Source organism: Palaemon carinicauda, chromosome 24 (genome assembly GCF_036898095.1).
Source record: "Palaemon carinicauda isolate YSFRI2023 chromosome 24, ASM3689809v2, whole genome shotgun sequence".
NCBI classification, from domain to species: Eukaryota; Metazoa; Arthropoda; class Malacostraca; order Decapoda; family Palaemonidae; genus Palaemon; species Palaemon carinicauda.
In genome coordinates, this window is record NC_090748.1 from 85,803,145 (window position 1) to 85,824,199 (window position 21,055).

At 43.4% G+C, this 21,055-nt stretch overlaps 1 pseudogene; it reads right to left on the reverse strand.

Annotated features, from left to right (window-relative positions):
- Positions 1-1,172: 1,172 nt before the first annotated feature.
- Positions 1,173-20,491, reverse strand: LOC137618460 (zinc finger MYM-type protein 1-like; annotated as a pseudogene).
- Between the last annotated feature and the right edge of the window lie 564 nt (positions 20,492-21,055).

Genomic DNA, 21,055 nt, shown 5'->3' on the forward strand with positions numbered 1-21,055 from the left:
AAGAGGAAGAGAAATAAGATAGAATAGTGTGCCCGAGTGTACCCTCAAGTAAGTGAACTCTAATACAAGAGACAGTGGAAGACCATGGTACAGAGGCTATGGCACTACCCAAGACTAGAGAAAAATGGTTTGATTTTGGAATGTCCTTCTCCTAGAAGAGCTGCTTACCATAGCTAAAGAGTCTCTTCTACCCATACCAAGAAGAAAGTAGCCATTAAACCATTACAGTGCAATAGTTAACTCCTTGGGTGAAGAAGAATTGTTTAGTAATCTCAGTGTTTTCAGGTGTATGAGGACAGAGGAGAATCTGTAAAGAATGGGCCAGACTATTCGGTGTATATGTAGGCAAAGGGAAAATGAACCGTAACCAGAGAGAAGGATCCAATGTAGTACTGTCTGGCCAGTAAAAGGACCCCATAACTCTCCAGCGGTAGTATCTCAACGGGTGGCTGGTGCCCTGGCCAACCTACTACCTGACATTCTGGTAATCTTGCTGTTTATCTTTCTGTTATATTTTGTCTTTTTCTCCACATCAAGAATAGCATTTATCTCATTTTTTTCTATATTTGTTTCACTAGATAAGAATGATCCTGATATTTTCTTTAAGTTTTCTTCGTAATGTTGTTGTAGTATATGAAGTATATTGCATCTAACCTAATCAAATTAGAGATAAACGCCTTGTAGTAGATTCACCTGAGTTTGACTGTAAAAATATTGGAATGGCTGCAAATCTATCCACTACTCTATCAAGATCAATGGAATCCACTACAGTTTTCCCAATAGAAATTGTACCTAGACTGGTCAGTTGTTCCTGACATATTGATGCCCTGGGATAAGTTTTAACCAATTTCAAGACAGAAAAGATAGTTCACATTTGGCATTCTGACTAGGAAAGTTAAGGCCAAATGCATTAAATTCCAAAGAGTGAGGCAACCCTCCTTCATTGGTTTCAGTTTATCCAAAGCATCAGAGATAGATTTCACACCCTGTAGTGTTTTCTAAGCAATAAGTAGTTCTGCATGGAGGCTTTCCCTTACAAATGAGCACTGGTCAGCAAGGTATTGCAAGCCCTTTTCATTTTGAAAAATCCTTTTCTTGAAGGCTTGAGATGTGATGTGAGTAGATTGACCTCCCTTACAAATAAGGGGACCACGGGTAGTAAACCTTGAAGACTAACGGAAAGTTGATTTTATGTTTCTCTTAGTAGCAAAATCAATTGAGCTTTGTCAGTTGGTGTTAAAATAGTAGTCTGACGTTCTTTTTTTCAATAATAATTTCAAGTGTTTCTTGTGCATGCTAAATGTTGCAGCAAGTTCCATATTATCATTCTGCTATGTCTTTGATAGTGGGGTTGTAGTATCAAGTACTTCAGAAAAGGTAATCAACAGAAAGGCTGTCTCAAACTTATTCAAAAGAGGTAGGAATCCATTAGCTAAGGCTTTTTCTTCATCAGATCTTCCATGCTTACACAAATCTTCTAGAGTACCCATCAAAATTTCCTAGCGTTGTGATATTGACTTAAGGGCCTTATAGTTGTGTTCCCATTTATGTTGATACATTTTAGGAAGCTCCAGAACTGGCAGAGCTGAAATCAAGTTGAAAAATTCTGATAATCCTTGCAGACAGCCGGCTGTGTGAGTTCTGACTAACTGTAATCTGTGTGCAGAAGATGGTACATAAAAGCATGGATTATTCACAGATTATGTGATTTGTGCCTATTCACCACTTATTTTGCCACTCATTATAGGTGCAGCATCGTAGCTCTGTGCTATTAGTTTATCAATATTCAGGCCAAGATTGCGGAGCTTCTCTAACATAGCGTTAGCTATATAAGTAGCATCAAAATTCTTCAAAGAAATTAATCCTATGAACCTCTCATTTGCGGTTTCATCTATAACATACCTAATGCGGACATAGAGCTGCTCAGTAATAGTAACATCTCTAGCCTCATCAGATATTCTGCAAAGAAGGGTGATAACTTGTCTTGTTTGGCTATGACATCAAGCACACAATCGGCTACAGCTTTGAGAAGATAATTTTGACTTCACCTAGATGTATACTTGGCAATTGATGGATTTCTTTTTTCAGGTCACAAAATCTGTAACTCTATGCTTATTAAGTCAAAAATTTCCAGATAGGCACCTTTATTAAATGAACTTTCGCTTTCATCATGCCCCCTGAATTCAATGTTTGTTTTAGCAATTGAAATAACAATGCTCAATGGTGTCTCAACATATTCTCTTTTGCGAAGAACCTGATGTTTATGTTGGCTATCAAGTTGTTTATGAACATCACCTTGGGCATAATCATCTTGCTTTTCCAATTAGGGTGGTAGCATAGCTTGTAATAATTATGATAAAAATAATCAAGTTGTTAAATCTTACAAATGTTACTTGTGCATCCAGTTAAGAACTAATATAGTTTGATTGCTTTTTGTAACATCTTGGTTTTTCTTCACATTTTAACATAAATCTATCTTTTTTTCTAAGATCTTCACTGAAAAAATATGTAGTTTTATTTTAGTTGATTTCATATAGCCTTCCCAACACATCACTCCTCAATATCATTCTCGTTTAATTATCAAGGGAAATTGTCGTTAATTAATCATATAAATTATCCAGAACGAAATAATCCAGGAGGTTCTATTTGGACCGTACTTGTCACTCGCTTGTAGAGACCTTCATTTAAAATTAAGCATTATTTCCTTTTTAGCATAGTAACTGTACATTACCATCATCTGTTTATAATTTTATAATTGTTCTTGGGAACTTCCTGTAGCATGGATAAAGTGTAAAACTAAACTTCGTCAAATATGTCTTCATACGTTGTGACATTTTTCTACGTGATTACTGATCTTGATTTGTTTGTTTTCATTATTTGTTACTTATATGGTTTATTTCTTTTCCTCATTAGGCTATTTAAACGTTTGAAATTATTTGGAAGGTCTATGATTTTAATTAGGGTATATAGTAGGTCCTCAACTTGCAAACTCTCAATACTTACGGGCCGACGACAAGAATTGTTGGCTTTAATCCATCCAACCAACCAACAAACTCTATACCTATAGGTTCCAATTTAGTATCTAACCGATGTAAACAAACTGCCCGGCTAACTTTCTCAGTTCAAGTTTTGTAAGTGTCATTAGTCATTTGTGAATGTGTGCGTTACGGTTTTTAACAACTTTTTCAAAGTGAATCTACTTTATTCACTCGTATTAAGATAAAGGGAGCAGGGTGAAAGGTGAGTAATTAACTGTCAGTTCTTTGTAAAGGTTTAGCCTAGGATTATTATATATGCATGGTTATGATTAGCCGAGACTTGCTCATGTTCTATCGGCACTGGTATGATATGGAGCACAGATATTAATAATATTCCAGCTTACTTGTTTAGCTTTGTGATTAGCTTTAGTTTGATCTATTGACCAGGGAGTTTGATAACTGGGTGTTGACTAGGCTATGTTGAATTGATATTTTCCACAAAACGTCTCAGGAGTAACTTAGACCTATGTTGGCTTTGGCTACCTGGTCCAGTAGTCGTATGTCACCCTAATAAGCAAAACTTATTTTGGTAATTTTTTATTGTACTACAGGGTGAGATTTCGAACAGAAAATATATGTTATCCTATAGTAAATAACGTGATTTAACCGAATTTGCTGTTCATTTCAATCGGAAACAAACAGATCAACCAATTCAGTTAACTTTAAGTTGCACGGTGTCACTTCTCTTACGAATGTACTGCGAACAATAACATTAGAAACGTTACCAATAATACACAGTGTTACCAACGTTGACGTATGGTACCCAGAGTTACCAACGGCACGCAGACATTACTAACGATAGCAATGATAGATATTTCCATACGAATTTTAAATAATTTCTCCATATAAGTTTTACCCTATATATAAAAAGTACAAAAAGGGCACAGAACCTAACAAATCCACCTAACCTAGCCTAGTAGTATGACAGGTTACAAAATAACATTTGATCTACATCGGACGTTGGCAGCACTGGTTACTGTATTTTTTCATGACACAATCTTTCCAACGGCGCCTCCAAAGTTTATTCAGATACAGTATACTGTTTTGTATTTTCCTCCGGTTGTTATAATTTCAAGAAGGTAATGAATAGAGAAGAAAAGGCTTGTTTTACGTTTATATATCGATTCCCCAGTATGTTTTCCCCACCCAAAACCCCGAGTTCCCACTGGGGGTCCCCCATTATCGGAGGATATAGATGTATATATATTTCTGAAACTATTCATTTGCGACGGGAATGGGTGTCATTTTCGAAGAGAGCGTAATTTTTTCTATAAGAAAAAGTAGTTGTTTTCCTAGGTTACATCGCCCTGTAATACACTACAATGAAACCCTTTGTTTTTGCTCATTACAATGAAAATAGGTTTCTCTAAATCAAAACTTTGTTACATCATAGCTAACCTATAAGGCGTTGCTGGGAGCCTTTTTAGTTTGTTGAGACAGACTGTGTAAAACTTCATAAGTCATGATGCAAAACCCACATTTTAAAAGGAGAACAAACGCAAGAACATCACCTAACTTAAAGTTCCCCACCCAACCAACCTATGGGCTGCATCAACTATCCTAAGCTACCAGCCTCCTTTTTTTATGTCAAATTATTTGACGGTTTGACGTTCGCTCTACACGCTCAAACTTCTCATCAAATTTTCATTTTGCTCCCTAGTGTCATCATGGATGCATATACAGCATTGGTTCTTGGCTTAGCGTTGAAGAGCACACAGAAACGAAAGAGACCAAAGTGGGCCCAGCAATGGTATTTGTGTCGTGAACGATTTGGTCATGCTCCTTTATTGAATGAACTGAGAATTAGTGAACCTGATGTTTTCAAGAACTTTCTTCGCATTTCATCTGCTCCTGCTCCAGATCTGCTTGAGTCTTTTATTTTTTCTAAATTCTTTACGGAAGCTCGTCCGCAGTTAGTTTATTTTCTTCGTCAGCTCCTCCTTCGTCCCTTCTGGATAATAATCACGGAATTTCTGTAGAAGAGTCTCATATGCCATATCCTTTTTATTTCTGTCACTATAACAGTCACTTTTAATGTTCCAAAGTTGTGGTAAACTTCTATAAACATCAATAAGCTCAAGAAGAAATTTCTTTTCATGTTTTGTTGGAGCCATGATGACGATGAGCCGTGTTCGTCCTCCTCAGATTATGTCTAATCACTAACTAATTTGTGCAGATTATTGCTAGGTACCTCACCCGCACAAATTATTTGACGTCTCAAAAAATATCTACTGAAATAAGATCAGTAAAAAATTTAACATCAAACCTTTTAGGCCATCAAATTACGCCACACATGATCAAATTCATGTCAAATAATTTGACATTAAAAAAATTGGACCAAAAATTTGAGCGTGTGTGGGCCGCTTACGACTAAGTCTCAATCCTGTATTTACTTCCCAACCGGCTTCAGTGCTGGCAAGGTAACACTAAATCAAAATATTTTTTAAATGATAAAATCTTCTTCATATTAACGTATATCAGACCATAATAGACTATAACTTTCCCGTAAAGAAAATCTGTTTAGATTACACATGTTCCAAAGAACTACATTCATCCCCCCCCCCCCCTTGTCCTTGTGTATCAAACCTCCATTTACTCATTATTTTTAGTACAGTATTTCTGCACACACGCGTCCGATCTGTCATAGAAAAATAGGGTAAATTTACAGTTTTAACCAACACCAATTTTTTTATATAATAATATATTTTTCTTACCATATAGCCTAGAATAAAGGGCATTTTGGGAGAATTTGACATTTTATTTTTGTCGCAAATAAAGAACAACAGTAATGGGGTTCATCTGTCAGAAATCAGAGCATATTGTGAATATTTTGGCCTTCATTAATATAATTAATCACTTGGTTCAGTTGGGCTTTGCTTCTTCATGACAAGCCTTGATTGTAATTTAACATGATCTCTCCTTTCTTCTCTGTTCTGGAAAATGGTAAATGTTGCGCCACGCGCGTTAACAATGTGGGGAAGTATTCTGGCGCTACTTCAATTATCTACTTGATCACTTAATTCAATTGGTCTCTGCGCTGCTAGGGCTTGTTTCACTTACAATTTAAGATTACTCTAGCTCCTTACTCCCTTCTTCTGGTAAGCAGTACCTCTATAGTACATGCTTTGCTAAGCATGTTTGCCGCTTTGGCGAGTACAGTATTTTACTGTTATATGTGACAGTCAGACGAACAGCAAATATAGATATGAATAAATGCAATTTTGTTCCTCCACAAATACAAACTATTCACTCTTTACTAAGGATACTGTATATTGTTCCAGCGTAGTTGGAAAATTAGCCATAAACTTTTTACACAAGGTAAACAAACCGTCGCTAGTTAGCGGGAGGTAGACCAGTAAATATAATGATACTTTAATTTCTAGCCAAATACATGAACCATATATTTTTCCTACATACTATCTTGTGTTTTATGTATTTCTGACCATGATTATTGGAGCAAACCACCTGTTCATGAGTTTTTGGACTCCTTATATAAAAACAATTATGGGGGACATCAGTGGGAAACGGGTTTTTTTTTTTGGGGTGGGAAAATGCCAAAAACAAGCGATTTGCTGAAATAGTAATGGTCAGAAATAGAAAACAAACTCTTGATAACACATTGAAAAAATATATGGTTCATGTAAGTGGATGAAAATTGTTCCATCACTTTATAGAAACCAACACTATTTATAGGGGATATTTTCGGTGAAGCTGAAAAACGAGCCATTAGACTTTTAGCGAGAGTTAACCATCCACTTGCTAGTTAGCGGAGGGTGTGGGGGTTAGTAGCTACCCCACTCGCTCATACACCTGGGCTGTGAACCCACTTTGCTTTTGGCTCGGGTGGAGAACGGTCGTTGCCGCTCTTCCCCCCTCACCATTATTGATTTGCCATTAGTGACTAATTGCTTTTTTATCTTTTTCTTGTCAGTGTGTCTGCTCTATCCTTGGCTGTCCTCATGTGAACTTGTCTAGGACCTGAGGGCCGCTCATGTAGGATGTTCATGTCGTCCGTTTCCACGGACCCGCATCTGCTGTGCACTGCCTGCCTTGGGCGGTGTTGTGATCAGGACAACACCTGCCCTGAGTGTAGGGAGTGGTTTGCCTCCCAGTGGGAGAAGTATGGGCGCTGGCGTAAGAAGTCCAAGAGGGATTCTTTGCCTATGGGGTCTTCCTTGAAGTTGAAGAAACCTAGGACTTCTTCTTTGATCTCCCAACCTCTTCCTGAAGCTCTTATTTGTTCGGTTTCCCCGCGGAACGATTGAACTGAAGCGCAGCCCAATTAACTCCAGGCCAACCTCGGTGGGTCACGAGGGAAGGTGCTGCTTCCCCTAGTGAAGTGGCCCCGCCCCCTCCCCTTGAGTGAGACTTGCTTTTTATCTGATGTTTTTCAGGTGTGGCATATCTGTGTTTGACCGGTCCCCTGTTGAAGAAAGCGCTGTTTGAACTTCAACTCGATGCGGAGAGGAAGCGAACACCAACTTCCTCAGAGGTGGAGCCCTTGTTGTAGCTGAGTGTGGCTCTATGAGATCCTGAGGTTTCGTCCGCCATGTCCACTGACGATTCCCGCCCTTCCTCTTATTCCACCACTACCGCCATTGCTGAAGACTGCCCTCCCCCCTCTTGCTGAGCCGACTCTTCCATCGGGGATAGAGCAAAGTCCAAGGTAGGTCTCTCCTGCAGGTGGGCATCTCACTCGCCCCAGAGTGAGATCCTCCCTAGAGACCCCGATCTAGAGGTCTTCTAGACATCTTCCTGTTCCTACTGAACAGTCCTTCCCTTCGGAAGATCTTCGCTACTCTCAACGAGCTCCTAGAGTGCGTGGCCTTCCTCGATGCTTCAGATGTTCTCTTTCTCCTCCGGCTAAGAGACTTCTCTTTGGTTCTCCCAAAGACTTGCGATCTCCTCCTTCACCCATCAGACGATCTCCCTCGGAGGATCATCCCTTGTCAGTACCTCTCCGCTCGTCCACTCCTCCTCGTTACTCGTCACCTCAATCGCAGACGTCTTCCAAAGATCGTCACTCTTCACTTCATGACAAATCTCATCAGACCCACCGACAGTCCTCTGGTTCCTGACCTTCGACTCTTTTATCGGATTCTCTCCGGACTCGCCGTTTGCCAGCCCTGAGGCGTTTGCCTGTCCATCGACACACTTCCATTTCTCATCACTAGACAGCTGTTCATGGTCCGTCAGCTGCCATAGATTCTCAAAGCTCTCCGACCGCTCGGCGATCTCCTCCAGTCCACTGTTCGTCAACTGTTCATAGTCCTACAGTTACTCGTCACTCGTCTGTGACTCATCGTTCGCTGGCTGTCCATCCTTCACCTGCTGCTCGTCATTCTCCAGCAGCTTGTCGTTCGCCAACAACTCGCCATTACCAACTACGAGACGTTTGGCAGTTTCTCGTCGTTCGCCAGCTTCTCGGTGTTTGCTAGCTTCTCGCCATTCGCCAATGGCCCGTTATTCGCCAGCTGTTCTTAGTTCTCCTGTGGCTTGTTGTTTGCCAGTACCTCTACATTCTCCAGCCCTTCGTCATTCTCCACTCTGTAGGTGATCTCCTCCAGATAGAAAGCAGTCTTCCCGACACACTCCTTTGAGCTTCTCGTCGCTCATCAGGTCATCAGCACTCAACAACCCGCCATTCGCCAACTCCTCGTAGGGATTCTCCCTCTCATTTGCCGGCATGTAAGCACTTGTCATCAGGCGTAGATTGCCATTCTCCTACTCTAGACCGTAAGTCTTGTGTTTCTTATAGGTCGACTCGCAAACACCACTCCCCAGCCTCTCCTTCAGAAGGAACCAGCATTTAAGGAGCCTAGACAGGTAAGCTGCCCTGTTCTGTTCCCCCTCAAAGAGGAACCATCGTCTGCCTATTCACACTGCTCGCCCGTCCAATCGTCAGTTGATCCAGTTAGGAACCTTCAGCATCGATCCCCTTAAGGAGTCTGTCGGCCAGCGCCATAGTGTGTAAGGAACCTAGGTTCAACGCCCTGGTCAGAGCAGTTCGCCAAGTGTTTGTGGGAGGTGTCCCACCACTACAGTCCACCAGTATGCCAAGAATTCCTTTGGAGAAGTCATTTTCGCCTCCTCTCTGGCTGACCCCAGACGTAAGTTTATGGTCCCCCCCCTCCTCAGGTCCCCCCATCATCTTCCATCTCTCCTCTTAGGAGGAAATGAGGAGTAGCTGAACCACAGGATTCCTCTCTTATCAAACTGACGCCTTTACGGACATCAATGCGGAGGGTGAGCATCGTTGTCCCCACTTCTCTGCTGGTAGGCATCCCCCAGATACTCCCGAGCCAAGATTCTCCCTCTCTCAGTCTCTGGCAGGGTTTTTCTGCCCCTCTCTTATCAATGTAGTTCCCTCGAAGCAGCGACCGGTATCCAGACCTTTACGGGAGGACGTCGCTCCCTCAGCAAGTGAGGGACGTAAAGATGAGCGTGCAAGACCTTCACTCCTGGAGGAATTCTTCCCCGCACCGTAAGGAGAAGAAGGATGCCAAGACTGCCCCCAAGACTTCAGCAAGGACATCAAGGCCTTTGCAAGAAGGACCCAAATGATCTCCAAACCCTGCAGGGTCATCAGCAAGTGATGCCCATTGTGCAAGGGATGACCTCGACCCACCCAGAGAGGAGAACTCGTAGGGGGAGGATTTTGATGATGATGATGAGTATGTCCCAAGAGTTGCTTGTCCAAATCTATTGGAGGCAGAGCAGAAGGAGTCCAAGTACACCTTCTGGCAGGTCTTGTCCTGCATGAGGATCATTAATGGGTTGGCCCCTCAGGAAGGCAAAGACATAGTCCTCAACCATGTGTACGGCACCCAGAAGCCCTCCAAGACCAGTGCAGCCTTGCCCTGGTCTAAGGGTCTGACGAGCGCCTGTCGGAAGGTGTTCTCACAGATCATTGGCTCCTCTAGCTCCCTCCGGGCAGGCTCTTCCTCTAAACTTCTTCCATCGCCATTCATGCAGCAGAGGAAGTACTATATTACGAGGTCTCCAATGAGCCCCTTCATGCCCTGCCTCTCGATCAATTCCTAGAGCCCCTTACCAGAAGGATCTCCTTCGAGACTATCAGGACTTCAAGTCTTGTTCTCGCCACTGGAGATTCTTAACCAGGAGAAAGTGGTGAAGTACGCCCTGCAAGCTACTTCGTGGCTGGACCTCTTGATTAGGATTAGTGGCACACCTCGTAAGGACCGAGGAAGGACTGGTCCAAGGAGACCTCGAGGAAGGCGATGGAGACCTTTCTATCACTGGGAACTTGAACCATTGAGTTCCTTTCCCACCAAGTTGTGAACTTGTGGGCAAATACGATTCTTCGGCGAAGGGACTTGATAATAGTAAGATTCCATTGTCAGGTCCCACAGAATGAAGTAACGAGACTGAGAAACTCGACTCTGGATGGTTCATCTCTATTCAGGCCGGAAGACATCGAGCGGGCTGTGGAGAGATGGAGGAAGTCCAACCAGAACTCCCTCCTATATTGGGCTCTGACATCTCATCCCTATAGACCACCTCCTCCGCAGAAGAAACAACAGACGAAGCCGCTGACAAATAGGACAGCAACTACGACAACAAGTAAGGTGTAAAATTAGCCCTGTCCAGCCAAAGACCGAAAGGATTCCAAGTCCTCATGTAGAGGTAAGAATTCTAGGGGGAGCAGCCGAAGCCGCATCTGCTAGGGCGGGCAATCCTCCCACTTGTCCACCAGGTAGGGGTATGCCTGTATCGCCGCTGGCAGAGGTGACTGCAGTTCGGGTCCGAATCCTGGGCAGTCTCCGTGATTCTTTCACGGTATCACGTCCCGTTCACTCAATGTCCCTCCATTGACCAAGGATCCTGTTCCATCAAGCTCTTATGTGAAGGACTTCACAATGGAGTTGGCCCTCTGGGCCAAAGTCCAGACCATGTTGTAGAAGGGCTCTCTCCAGGAGACTCTTGACGACTCCCCAGGCTTCTTTAGTTGACTCTCTCTTGTAGAAAAGGCGTCTGGAGGCTGGAGACCAGTCATCGACCTGTCAGCTCTGAACAAGTTTGTCAAGGAAACTCCGCTCTGCGTGGAGACGGCAGACACGGTCAGATGAGCGGTAAGACCATATGACTTCATGTGTATGCTGGATGGACCTAAAAAACAGATATTTCCAGATTCCAATTCATCCCCCTTCAAGGAATTACATATCTAAAGATCATTCTAGACAACAGGAAATACCAGTTTAAGGTGCTGTGCTTCGGTCTTTTCACAGCACCTCAGGTCTTCACGAGAGTTTTCGCCCTAGTGTCATCTTCGGCTCACAGAATCGGCATCCGTCTCTTGAGATATCTGGACGACTGGCTGATTCTAGCCGACCCGGTGGCAACCCTTCTTCAACACCGAGACAAACTGGAGTTTTTAAACATTTAAACTTACCTGCTGGTTATATATAATAGTTTTATTCTTCTGTCCGACAGAAATTCAAAACTCGCAACAATCGCACAGATATGCCAGGTATACACTAGCGCCACCACGGAGTTAGGTCGAACCATCCCTCCTAGTATCAGATTTTCTATGCCCATAGGTCTCTAGAGGGGAGGAAGGGGGGGATTTTAAGTTATATAACCAGCGGGTAAGTATGTTCAAAAATTTATTTTATTATGAAAATATAATTTTGCCAAGATCTGGACATTATGGTAAATCTTGTGAAGTCGTCACTGCTTATGGTAAATACTGTGAAGTCGTCACTGCTTCCCTCTCAACGACTGGTATACCGTACTTGGGTATGATCATCGATACCAATCAACAAAAATCTTCCCATCAGACGACAGGGTAGTAGGGGTGAGGAAAGTAGGAAGACCATTCCTCAGACAAGAAGAACTCCCTGCCCAGAGGTGGTTGTGTCACCTCTTGCACCTATAGTCCATTTCTTTTAGCGATGCATATTTGCACCGACTCGCGGCGGTGCCCTTTTAGCTCGGAAAAGTTTCCTGGTCGCTGATTAGTTAGAATTATCTTGTCCAACCAATCAGCAATTCGGAAACTTTTCCTAGCTAAAAGGGCACCGCTGCGAGTCGGTGCAAATATGCATCGCTAAAAGAAATGGACTACAGTATAGCATCGTTGGTTTGTCTAGTTCCGAATGGCCGCCTCAGGATCCGATCTCTCCAATGGCGGCTAAAGCCCAGCTGGGTTCAGTCCAACATTTCCTCAGACATTCTAGTTCCTTTAGGACTGGAAGAGCAAATGGACCTCAGATGGTGGGTGGCAGATGAGAATCTCCGCAGGGGTGTTGACCTTTTCGTCCTCAACCTGGACTTGATGCTTTTCTCAGATGCATCAAAAGAAGGGTGGGGTGCCCACATGTTGCACCACACAGCATCAGGTCTATGGTCAGAGTCTGAAGGGTACCAACACATAAATCTCTTAGAGATGAAGGCAGCCTTTTTAGCCCTCTAACAGTTCCAGCAGTTCCTGGCGGGCCACTCAGTGGTGTTGATGAGCGACAACACTACGGTAATGGCTTACATCAATAAACAAGATGGTACCTTTTTGCAGCCCCTATCCCATCTGGCAGTAGAGTTACTGAGATGGGCAGAAGACAACTCGGTGACCCTATCAATACGCTTCATTCAGGGCAAAAGGAATGTGCTTGTAGACAACCTGATTAGGGCGACTCAAATAGTGGGCTCCGAGTGGTCTTTGAATTATCTAGTAGCCAACAAAGTCCTGAATTTGTTGGGTTCCCCGACCATAAACTTGTTCGTGGCCTCCCTAAATTTCAGGCTCCAGCTTTACTGTTCCCCAGGCTCTTTGGCAAGATGCATTCCAACAACGGTGGGACAACATCGATGTTTATGCCTTTCCCCAATCTGTCTGATGAAAAGAGTACTCAACAAGACACCTGGGCATCCATCAATCTCTCGAGGGCCCTCATAGCTCTGCTATGGCATCAACCAGAATGGTTCCTGGGCCTTCTGCAACTCCCTCTATGACACAATCTACTCAAACAGCCACATGCCAACATCTTCCATATAGCCGTAGCTTTGCTATGACTTCACTTCTGGAGACTATCCAGCACCTCCTCACTTAGAGAGGATTTTTGCAACAAGTTGAAAAACAGATGGCTGAACATTTGTAATGACCATCAGCATCAGTTTTCCAGGTTAAGTGGACTGTCGTTTGTGGATGGTGCCGTGGAAGGGGTATCTCTCCCCTCGATGCTTCTATTCCAACAATAGCGGAGTTCCTTGTGCACCTTCGCAAGGAAATGCTCCTCTCAGTTTCGGCAGTAAAAGGTTACTGCTCAGCCTTGAATCTGGCCTTTAAGCTAAAAGGAGTAGATATTTCTTCTTTATTGGAACTTTCTCTCCAAATACAAAGTTATGAGCTTCCTGTTCCCAGTCGGAAGTTAGACCTTCTCCTTAGAACATGGTTCGGGTTCTTCAGTCTCTGAAGGGTCCCCCCTGCAAGCCATTACGCCAGACAACAGATCGCCCCCTTACTCTGAAGACGGTGTTCCTACTCGCTTTGGGTTTAGCCAAAGGAGTTAGTGAACTTCTTGGTCTTTCTTATGACATCGCCCATTCAAAGGGATGGGGGAGGTAATTCTCAGCTTTGTACCTGAGTTATTACAAAGAATCAAAATCCATGGTTTACAGAACCTAGATTCGATTCCTTCCAGGTTGGTAGTCTCCGTACTGTAACCGATGACCCAGATCAACTGTTACTATGCCTTGTAAGGAGTTTGAGGTATTACCTCAAAAGGACATCTGCAGCTCGCCCCAGAATGTCGGCACTCTTTGTCAGCATGGGAAAGGTCAAGAGAAGGATCACGAAGAACATCATCTCTGCTTGGATTCGTAAGGTCATTGACCTGGCCCTGAATCCTCCTCCAACATGTTGACTTAGAGCTCATGACATCAGGGGCATTGCAATGTCCCTGCCGTTCAAACAAATCTACTTTGTGGCACAGGTACTTTGAAGCGGGCGTGTGGAAGCATCAGACGACCTTCACTGCCCACTACCTGCAAGATGTAACTCACAGGAACATGGAAACTTTTTCCATTGGCACTGTGGTGGCTGCACAACAAGTGGTTTAACACAAGCTCCTTGATGGACAAGTAGCAGAGGGTTGTTTTCCTTTTCTTTTTCGGATGTAACTGCTGTTGAGGACTTCTAAGATGTGGGTTTGTCATGGCATCGAAGGGCGCTCTTGCAATAACTTAATGTCAGCGCAAGAAACGGATCCTCATTCCCTTTGTCGTGGGAGTAAATGACACTCATATACCGAGGTGTCTCCTTGCGCAGAGTGTCCGGAGTGGCCATCCTCCTAGTGGGAGTGGTTCAGTAGGTAACGGAAGAAGAAGTGATTCTTCTGCCTCGGGGTCATCTTCGAGGTCGAAGAAGTCCCGATTTGTTACTCCAGCATTTCATTCACCTCCCACTGACTCTAGTCCCATTAACTCGCGGGTAACCCTCAGGTACAGAGGGCCCTGTTTCTTCCCATAGTGAAGAAGCAGTGTCTACCGCCGAATAGAAGTCTTTCTTGTTTGAAACTATGCGTCAACTTTGGCTTTGGGGATTTTGAGTCCCCCCCCTAAGGAACAGCTGTTGTAGGTGCTGAAGTTACAGACACAGTGGGAGCGCACATCTGCCTCTGCAGGGGTTGACCATGGCCTTCCCCCCCAGAGTCTCTCCGGAGTGTGTTGTGCCCTTAGCTGAAGTGTCCTGTGCAACTTCTCAGCCACCTAATGAGTTGCTTGTAGGGTCTCCTCGGAGTGATCAAGGTAGCTGATCTTGCTCAGCAAGCTGGGCGCACTCGTAGACCTGAGCTTGCTCAGCATGCGGGGCACACTTGGCAACCTGAGCTTGCTCAGAGCGCTGAGTTCCCTCAGCATGAGAAACGCATTCACGCTGCTCCTCCACCTTACGAGGAAATTTGCCCTTCTTTCCGATGCGAAAGGCTTCCTCTCTTGAAGGGTACCCCCTTGAGTTCCTCGTAAGCGGGCATTAAACTCACGTCCAGCTCTAGCTCTTTGGAACACTCAGATGGTGATGCCCACCAACCGCTTGCTGTCGCCACTTCTCACCACCGTGCTCCTAGGATGCAACGAGTCTCGTGAGATACGACCCTTTGTGGTTTATGCCCCAGGGCTCTGCTCCCTATGAGATAGAGCCCGCACGTTCTGATGTTCTCGAGTGATGCAGTTCGTGTTCGCACCAACCCCTCCCCAGGATGAAATGTTAACCCTCGCAACTACATGTTGACCCAGAACCCAAACCTGTGGTTGTGCACAAACCTGCCCTGGTGCCCATACATTGGCAGGACAAAGTTCTCAAAGAATTGGAGCGTGATGTTAGTATTGGAGTTCTTGAATGGATCAGTCCAAACACACCTGTCACGTGGTGCTCCATGATGGTTGTCTCAGCTAAAACTGATGGAAGCCCCAGACACACAGTCGACTTACAGCCAGAGAACCATCATGCTGTACAACAGACCCACCATATCCCTAGTCCACTCCATCTTGCTGATCGAATCCTTCAGAACACTATAAAGTGTATTACAGATGCATGGGACGGATATCACTCGGTACCAATCTGTGAAGAGGACAGATACATCACCACCCTCATCACCCTATGGGGTAGATTCTGGTACATGGTCGAAGGTCTTAGTTTTTAGAAAATACTTTGACTGTAAACTTCTCATAAGCGAATCCATTCCCTAGAAGAGAACATTTTATACTTATGCCAATTTATCCGATTGGTGACGAAGAAATACGAACTTTTTCATCTTACAAAGGAAGGAGAAAATCTCGATTACGAACGTTTCTCCAACTGAGTTCCGGACACGACTATAAATCGGGCTATGCCCGTATGTTTGTCCAGCTCCCCGGTCTCTGTAACTGGTCCATAGTTGGACTTATGCACATATTACCCATTCAACAATAGATTGAAGATACTGTATGTCTCAATCTTTCCCTTTGGAAGTAGTTGAGTGCGTTAGGTACTTACCGACTGGTCTCTTGTCCAAAAAGTGATCTCTAAAGAGATTCGCTGTAGTAACATAAGCAATACTGGCTAACTGGTTTACCGATCTGTATCATACTTACTATGCCAACCCCCACTAGATTTATGGCAGTTGGAGGGAGGACAGGATCCTCCCCTCTTCATAGCAGAAGTGTGCAAACTGTTGCATGTCTTGACATCAACTTGAGATATTTTCTTGCTACGCAATCTCTCAACCCTTCGGGACGAACCAAGGAGCGTTGACTTTCACTTGAGAGTCTAGGTCGCTTGTTCCACTCAAGGGAACTTACTAGCCCTTAGGGGAGGAGAACAACAGTTACGATCCCAAGGGTATTGTTGACCACCTTATAGGGTAATTAGTTGACCAGGTAGCTTAGTGCCCTTTCCCATTTTCTGATGATTGGAGGGGGAAAAATCTTTCCTCTAGGGTCCATAGATGCCTCAAGTCCAAGTGGAATCAAACAAGTGATTCCCCTGACATCCTGGTTTAACTAAGGTCAGAGGAACTGACGAACCTTAGATAGTGGGTGTCAGACAAGAACCTCCGTAAAGAAGTCAATCTTCTCGTCCCCCCAACCCCCTCTGAAACTGATGCTCTTTTTGGATGCATCAAAAGGAAGTGGGGGCCGCCTATATGCCGCACCTAACCATCTCTGTCCTTTGGGCAGAATCAGAAAGGTACCAGCATATAAATCTCTTAGAGAACCATCTAACAGTAGAAATACTCAAATGAACAGAAGACAGCTCGATGTCCATTTTCTGTTCGCTTTATTCTGGGCAACAGGAATGTGCTTGCAGATAATATGAGCCAAGAGACTCAGGTAGTGGGCTCCGAGCGGTCTTTGAATCATCTAGTAGGCAACAAAGTCCTGACTTTGTAGGGTTCCCTGACTGTGGATCTGTTTGCAACGGCCCTGAACTTCAGGTTCTCCATATACTGTTCCCCAGTCCTGGATCCCCAGGCTCTCTGGCAAGATGCATTCCAACAAGAGAGGGCCAACACAGATGTGTATGCATTTCCACATTCTGTCTGATGAGATAGTCCTCAACCAAGTCAGGATAAGCAAGAACTTATCAAGGACGCTAATAGCTCTGCTATGGCATCACGCAGAATGGTTTCCGGACCATTTGCAGTTTCTGACATAGCTTACAAGGGAACTCTCTCTGCAACACGATCTACTCAAGCAGCCATATGCCAATATCTTCCACAAAGCCGTCGTTTCACTTCGACTTTACACCTGGAGACTGTCAAGCACCCCCTCTCTCAGAGAGGCTTTTCACAGTGAGTTGTGAAAAGGATGTCTAGACACCTCAGACGCTCTTCATCGTCGGTCTACCAGACGAAATGGTCTGTTATTTGTGGCTAGTGTCGCGGAATGGGTATCACTCCCATCAATGCCTTTATTCCAACAATAGCGGAGTTCCTTGTGCACTTTTGGGAAGAAAAGCTTCTCTCGGTTTTGGCAGTAAAAGGCTACCGATCAGCCTTAGGCCTAGGCTTTAAACTGAGGGGTGTAGATTTTCTTCTTCGTGGAACTTGATCTCCTCATACGAAGTTATGAGATGACTTGTCCCCAGTCGGAGGTTAGCCCTCCTTGGATCATGGTTCGAGTCCTTCAGTCTCTGAAGGTAGCTCCCCACAAACCATTATGCCAGGCAACAGATCTCCACCTTATTCTAAAGACAGTGTTCCTACTCGCTTTGATTTTGGCCAAAAGTGTCGGTGAACTGCATAGTCTATCAGACAAAATCTCCCATTAAAGGGGGTTGGGAGAGGTAATTCTTAGCTTCGTCCCTGAGTTCATTGCTAAGACTAAAAAATCTGGGGGTAAGGGAATCCTAAACTCGGACCCTTCAGGATTGAGTCTTCATTCTGTAACCAAAGACCCAGACCAACTGGTACTTTGCCCAGTGAGGAGTCTGAGAGGTTACTTAAAAGAACAGGTGCAGCTCGCCCCCATGTGTCAGCACTTTGTCAGCACGGGGAAGGTCAAGAAGAGGGTCATAAGAAATACAATTTCTTCTTGGATCCGCAAGGTCATTGAGTTTGCGCTTAATCCCGACCCTCTGCCTCAAAAGCGACCCAGAGCTCATGACGACAGGGGCATTGGAGAAAACTACTGTGGCGCAGGTACTACAAGTGACCATGTGGAAGCATCAGACGACCTTCACCGTCCACTATCTGCAAGACATAACCCATAGGAACATGGATACATTTTCCATTGGTCCTGTGGTGGCTGCACAACAAGTGGTCTAAAATACCTCAAGCTCCTTGATGTAAAAGTAGCAGAGGGTTGAGGGCTGAGGTTACCCAGGTTAGTCTGGGGTGAAGGAGTAGAATGACAGGCTTCTTTCTTTCCTTCACCTTCTCCCCCTGTGGAATCGCTCTGCGGTACTCGGCACAGTTGACCTCACCTCTCTGCAGGTAAGATCCACTTCCTTTGTGTAACCTAAGTATAGGAATAATACTTGTTGCGCCCCCAATACCCCTTGCGAAGGAGGCTATTGGGTAAAGTCTCAGTACTCTCAGATTTCTATGACTCCAGATCCTATTTACCAAGACCAGACACATTGCTAGTATCATAAATACAACCTCTGCAGGCCGCCAATTGTGCACAGGACAACTATTTTAGCAAGGGCATGGTTCCTACTACCTTTAGTCGGATACCGAAGGAAAGAGAAAACCCCGGTCAAATGCCAAAGCAAGTTGATGAGGATTTCCTCCCTCCTAAGAGGTAGGTCATCCCCATAAATAGCGAATGGCTTGTATTTGTGTTGGAACAGATGACAAATTTGAAAGTTATTTGTATTTTTCCTAACATACAAACCTGGAGCTATTTATACAAATTGGCCCACCAGCCCTGTCCCCCAAGAAGTACTGCCTGAAAGCAAAGTGGGTGCTCAGCCCAGGTGTGTGAATGAGCGGGCTCGCCGGCTACCCCCCACCCCTCCCGCTAATTAGCAGTTGGGGTGGTTATCCCTCGCTAAAATTATCATGGCTCATCTTTCAGCTTCGCCGAAAGTATATCCCTATAAATAGATCCAGGTTTGTATGTTAGGAAAAAAATACAAATTACTTTCACATTTACCATATCGAGAGAGAGAGAGAGAGAGAGAGAGAGAGAGAGAGAGAGAGAGAGAGAGAGAGAGAGAGAGAGAGTTCAATATTTTTGCTGTATAGTTATAGCATTTTACATCATCATTTTATATTATGAAATGTTACATAAACAAATTATACTATATGCATTTAGAGGTTCTTGATATTTGTGTGTAACGTTTTGACAAAGTCTAGTACCTAACAGTCACACCAGCAACCTCTATCCCTTCGTATCCCGACTATGCCTAGAGGTTTTATTAAAAGATGGGGGGGGGGGGGGGGGAAATGTGGAAGTGAATCTTTAGTCAAAAAAAAAAATAAAAAAAAAATAGTATAATCACTTTTACCTGATGATATCAGATAATCACAAGACTGAAGAACTTTAAAAAAACTAATTTCATGTTAGCAAATAAGTAATAGCAAATTTTCAGCATTAGGTTGTAGAGAGAAAAAGAGAGGATTTTTATTATTATATTGCACTGGCTTGTATTGTAACTTTTTTTAACAGAACTGTAATATATTATTTGCTTTCATTTAATATTACTGCAAATACAGGTATTAGCTCAGTATTATTCACTGTTTTAAAGTTAGTACCCTCTTATCCGTGAATTTTGCCCGTTCAAAAATAGGACAACTACATAGTGCATATATATATATATATATATATATATATATATATATATATATATATATATATATATATGTGTGTGTGTGTGTGTGTGTATGTGAGTGTGTGTGTGTATGCCTCGGTTAGATTTCGCCAGTCGTCTCTATCTTGAACGTTTAATTAAATACTTCTTCATTCATCATCTACTTTACGCTTCACTGAACGTTTAGTGAACTAATCTCTTGGGGAGTGCAAAGAGCATGCCCAAACCATCCCCATCTACCCTTCACCATGATCTCTTCCACATATGGCACTCGAGTAATCTCTCTTATAGTTTCATTTCTAATTCTGTCCTGCCATTCAACTCCCAATATCCTTCTGAGGGCTTTGTTGTCAAATCTACTAAATCTATTGGAGATTGTTTCCTTGTGATACCATGACTCATGTCCATATAGTAACACCGATCTCACTAAACTGATATATAGCCTGATTTTTATATGTAAATTCAAGTGATTTGATTTCCAAATTTTACTTACCGTAGCCATTGTCTGATTTGCTTTTTTCAATCTTTGACTAGATTTTAATTCTAAAGAGATCATAGTTCTTAGATACTTATATGATTCTACCTCATTAATCCTTTCTCCTTCCAATGATACTCCATCTTTTATTGGGTTCTCCATTCTCATCATCTCTGTCTTTCTTATATTTATCTTGAGTCCAACCTCAGATGATATTTCATGCATTCTAGTGGGCAAGCATTGCAAATCCTGTGGAGTTCTGCTAATAAGTATAGCATCATCAACATACTCTAGGTCTGCTAATTTTCTATTACCTATCCAGTCAAATCCTTCTACTCCATCTCCGACTGTTCTAGACATTACAAAATCAATGAGGGGGATAAACAACATAGGTGACAACACATTCCCTTGGAGTACTCCACTGTTCTCTGGAAGTCAATTTGATAGGACTCCATTAACTTTGCACTTGCTATGCTCATGAACAGACTTAATCAAATTTACCTATTTAAGAGGAATTCCATAATAAGGCAGGACCTCCTCCAAATTGGCCGGTGCACACTATCAAAGGCTTTTTCATAGTCCACAAATACCATCAAAATTTGATTTCTATATTCAATGCATTGCTGTACGTCTCAAAATGAAAATTTGGTCAGTACAACTTTTAACTTTTCTAAATCCTTCTTGTTCATCTCTCAGCTTTTCATTAGTCTTTTTCTCCAGTCTCTTTAGAATAATAATACAATATATTTTCATAACAACTGACGTAAGTGTGATGCCTCTGTAATTAGT